Raw genomic sequence first — 5,308 nt, forward strand, 5'->3', positions numbered from 1 at the left:
CTATCCATGAGGACTCTCAGAATGTCTTTCTTGGAATACGAGTGATATTTTACTTTCTATAAATTTTGACTGGGTTGTATTCTTTAGTGGAGCCCATTTCCTGGTACTGACTTTTTATTTGCCAGCCTGCAGTGTCTGGTAGTGGGCATTGTTCCCCTATTAAAAAGGTAACTCCATATAAACTTCTTTTTATTTTAATGTAAATATTTATCGAATTTTTGTTCATTTCATACAATACATCTTAATCATATTTAAGCATCTTCTGCATCCATAACCCCTACATAAGTCAAATGTACTGCTGGGAAGCACACACATGGCTCCCTTACCACCCATTGACCAATATTTCTTCGAACTACAGTTTAGGGGAAAAAAGACATTTATTTGGGTTTACCAACACAGCTTATGATGGTGAAGAAGGTGCTGACAAGGGTGTGGAAACCCATGGGATTTTTTTCCCTACGTCTCAGCTGAGCCTTCTAAATCTGCAGTCACCAGTTCCTCAGCCAAGATGGCAAAGCTCCTCTTCCTCCCTTGCTTTCTCCCTTGCTTTCTCCCATGTCTACTCTTAGACCCTCCTCCTCATGCAGTTGAGGCTGACTGACTGGGTGGGAGGGCGAATGTCTCCATGCCCTCTTATGGAGAGTCGTAGGGGTCAAACCAATTGAGGTGACCATAAGAGAAGCTGGAGAAGGCATCTATCCATGTGCTTGCCATTTGGAGGACACACCTAAATAACACCCCATGACACCCCCAACCAGCTTTCATGCATATTGTCAAATATGTTAAGGCATATTGAGTCAAGCTTTTGAACCCAGGTGTCCCTTTCTGCAAATTCAACCACTGGAGTTTAATTAGCCTATCTACAATCACCCACCCTCTTAAAAATGATCAATCGTCCATCACCTAGCCATAATAATTTGTCAATAGTTTCTCAGCCAAATTTGAGGCCTGTTGTCCATTTCTACAGTCTTAGGCTGGGTTTTTGTCTGTGTCAGCATGGATTTTTGCACACTGACACCATTGCTGTAAGTTCATATAAGGAAGTTCCCAGAGGCCTGAAAGACTTTGTTGCCTTCTGTTCATACACCAACACTGGATTTTGCAAATTTTCTGTCCTTTCTTCCACAAAGGTCCCTAAGCCATGGATGGGTGAGGTTTAATATAGCAGTCCTATCCAGGGGCAGACACTCTGCAGTTCTTATTCTCTAAAACTTGTCCAGCTGTAACCTTCTGTGTGCACCACACTCTGTTGCATGAGGAAGTGTCGCTGGTGCGAGTTGAAGAGTGCATTAGTATTCTCTCTACCCCCTGTTCCACTATGTTCCATGAGCCTTAGTTGTAGAGGTTCCATTGTAGATGTGCCACTTGTGGTTAGTCATCTCTCAGACATTTATTCTCTGTGTGTGGCTGGTTGTAGAACTCTGTAATAGTCTCCATCTGTTGCAAAAAGCAGCTTCTTTGATGAATAGTGATTAGTATACTTGTCTGCAAATATAAGAATCCACATTTAGTACACAATAAGAAATTATATTTATCTACTGGCATGACAAAGGTAAAGTTTTCTTTAGAATCTATGACCTCTCCAGCCATGTGTATTTGACTGTGTTTACAGTGCCAACCATGAGTTCACTCCCATTAAACGGGGTTTAAGTCTAATCAGAGAGCTGTTGGTTATCCCTGCTACAAAAGTGCTTCTGTAATAGTTTTTGTATGACGTTTTCTAAAGGCCTTTAGTGTTAACCTTCCCTTTATTCTCTCATATGCCCTGGGCTTCCATTCCCCAGCCCATTTAACCATGCCTACTTTATTATTCCCCTGTTCCCTTTGTATCACTGTATTCTATCTTCCTTCTCATGAATCATCTTCGATGACTATTTACTATTTTCCTAAACTCTATGAATTTCTCAATTGAAATATATCTATCAAAATGTTCAGAAGTAACATTGACATACTAAAGAAAATATGTACAGTTTGTCTTTATGGGTCTGGGTTGCCTCACATAGGATTATTCTTACAGTTCCATCTATTTACCTGTGAATTTAATAACTTTGCATGTTTAACAGCTGAATACTATTCCATTGTGTAAATGTACCATATTTTCATTTTCCAGTCATCAGTTTTTTCCATTCGCTGGCTATTGTGAATAGAGTAGCAATGCACAAGGACGAATAGGTATTTCTGAGTAAGATACAGAGTCCTTTAGGTATATGCCCCAAAATGGTGTAGTTTTCTCACATTGGTTTTACTTTGCAATTCCCTAATGTCTAGATTTGAAAGTACTAGACAGTGCTGTCCATGCTACTGGAAAAGTATCATCAACCATGCCCAGCTGTGAAACTGCGAGTTACAATAACCACTGGCATACCAAAATATGCTTACTTACTTGTGCAACAGTGGCACAAATTTTATGGGACTAACCAATTATCTACTTATTGGATTTAAGACTTGTTTTACAAGATAGAGCCTATACCTGACAGGGTTAGGAGGGCCAAGAACATGTGGCTAGGTAGTCACAGGATATGTGGGAGAGACTACTATTCTGTTAAATATGTGACAGCATTTAACTGACTGCTAATGACTTAGTATTATGCCCATTGATCAACACATCTCTAAACTATAATCAGAGGAGCTTCTTCTTGCAGCAGATGGTGATTAACAGAGACCCACCACTGGTCAACATATACAGCATAAGAGACTGAGGTGTGTATAGCACTAAATGGGACACCTATATCATAACTTTCCTCCCAAAGCTCAGGAATCATTATGGATAGTGCAGCAAAAAGATTGTAAGAAGTAGATATGTGAAAGAATACATGAAGCCATGTTCCTGGACACCACCAGGCACTTGTACTTACAAGACTTGTGAAAGACCAAGGCAGACAAAGATGCAACATAGATGGAAGAAGGAGGCAAGAAGCCCCGCTCATAGCTGAGGTACTACTGACGATTGTGGCTGGGAGTGGAAAAATCTGTTTTCTTTGCAGGTGTAAGTAGGATGTCCTACACCAGGTAGGTTGACCAAGCTACAAGAGATGTAGGGTCCACACCCAAGACCAAAATTAGGGGAACAAAAATTACACTTGATAAGCCTTTTAAGAAATGCTAGAAGACATGAATTTTGCGAGGTTTATGGTATAGGAGATGGAAAGAGATGAATATGATGAAAATATATTGTATAAAATTATCAAAGAATTGGTAATATTTTAAAAATAGATTACTATATGAATGTGTGTATGGTGCAGAAGAGTTCCTCAACTGAACTTCAGGGTACATGTTGTGACTTGAGCCCCTATAATGTACTGAAATGAAGAACATAGGAGGGAAAACGAACTGCTAAAGTTGTGCTCCACAGTGGGAATTGTACATGTGACGCTTTTATTCTGTTGTCAGCAATGCACCACTTCTATTATCCTAGGAGCATGGACTCCAGATTGTTTACTCTTTTATCTTTTCTTCTATCTTGCATTCTCCAAGTGTTTAGACCATCGAGGTCAAATTCACTGGTCCCCAGTTTTATTAGTATGTCTAGTCTAGGACTGATGGTTAGGCTGGATAACTACCTGTTAGCATTGCGGTGCTTTCCTTACTGCCTTCTGTTCTTCCTCAGCTCAGTCGTTCCTGTAAGCTAACCTGATAATGTCCCAGGCTGCTACATTTACCTCTTTTCTTTCAAAAGCTACAGGAGCTGTGAGCGCTCAGTTTCCTGAATTGCAGTGCCTCACACATTTTTGGGTCTCTGGAGAAAAAGTTCCTAGACAATCTAAAAGTAAGTATATAAATTAGTAAACAAAGCTGTAGCTAGAAAAATATCAGAGGCTTACGGGATTTCACATTGGATAGCAGCAACTTGTGGAGAACTGTGTAAAAATGCCTCTGGGATTTTAGAGCTTTAAAAGACCTAGTCATTCTTATGTTGGTCCATGATTTTATATTCTGTTCTGTAACAAATTTTACTTAATAGGCATGAAATAGATGACTTAGTTCTTGAAATGCCATTATTTTCCTTGGTAACTTCAAGTACTCCTCCCTATGAAACATCCACTTCTTGTGATCTTAATGGTTTCAGGATATGGAAGTTCCAAGTCCCCTGCAAAGTCAATAAGCTTAGAAGATATAGATTCTAAAACAATCGATATTTGCAAATATGTTTGGAGAATTGCCTTATATGAATTTTAATTACTGAATTATTTTATACATTTCAATGTTTTATTTCAGATTTGCATAATGAGAAGTGTTAAGAGACAGGTATCTCAGGGGAGAATATTTTCTGATGGAGCTGAAAATCAGTAGGACAATCACTTAGACTTGGTGGTCTGAACATTTTATACCACTGCTTGGTGGCAATGTACCACCAGCCCACCTTGGCTTCAGAGTGATTATATATTATCAAATTTAATTTGATTATAATTATAGTTTTATTAGAAAATATTTTGATTCCTGCAAAACTATATGAGCAATCATTACTCTTAATTGTATATTATCCACCAGCTAAGTTCAAGTTGAAAGTAAGAGGCATCATAAAGGTAATGACAGCTTCGAGATAAAGTGAATTTCTCCCAGTCTCATCAGAGCTTCCTTATCTGCCTTTTATTCTTTCAAAGACAGTCCAGTGAATACTGGATATCTCCAATGATGCCTGACTTTCTAACTCTTGAAGAATCTTTTCTGAAGTGCATTACAATCCAATAATTCATCTAATGAAAGTTAAGGTAAGTTTAAGGAAATTCTCAAGCAAGTAATTAGCAGTAAGAAAATTTGGGCACAATGGGTAGGTAGTGCTGCTTATCCCAAGATAAGCAACCTTTCAGGCTGATTTTATTTGTTTTAAATAAATGGATTCTAAAAATTAGAACGTATTCTTATTATGCTCAAAAAGTTTTGTTCAAGGATATTTTCCATTCCTGCAGTACTTGGCATGGATTCCATAGTTTCATACATGCTTATAAAAAGACTTAACTAAAGAGTTACATCCTGATTTTCCCTTAAAAAATCCTTATGTTTTTGTTTTGTTTTTTGAGACAAAGTTTTATGTTGTACTAACTAGCCTTGAATTCAGTATGTAGCTGAGGTTAGCTTTGAACTCTTGATTCCCCTAACTGCACATCCAAAATGTTGGTATTATAGTTGTACATCATCAAACCTAACTTAAAATTTTTCATTGAGCTTGCATGACTGTAACTGTGAATGGAAATGTTAGAAATTGTTCACCCAAAGAATACATGAAACCAAAGGAAATTTACATCTGTGTTTATGAGCTATATATGGCATTAAGGTTTTATATTATTTCTTGAAATCAATGTAGTTCTGA

Source organism: Nannospalax galili, unplaced genomic scaffold, assembly GCF_000622305.1.
Source record: "Nannospalax galili isolate Female #2095 unplaced genomic scaffold, S.galili_v1.0 scaffold593, whole genome shotgun sequence".
Lineage (NCBI taxonomy): Eukaryota > Metazoa > Chordata > Mammalia > Rodentia > Spalacidae > Nannospalax > Nannospalax galili.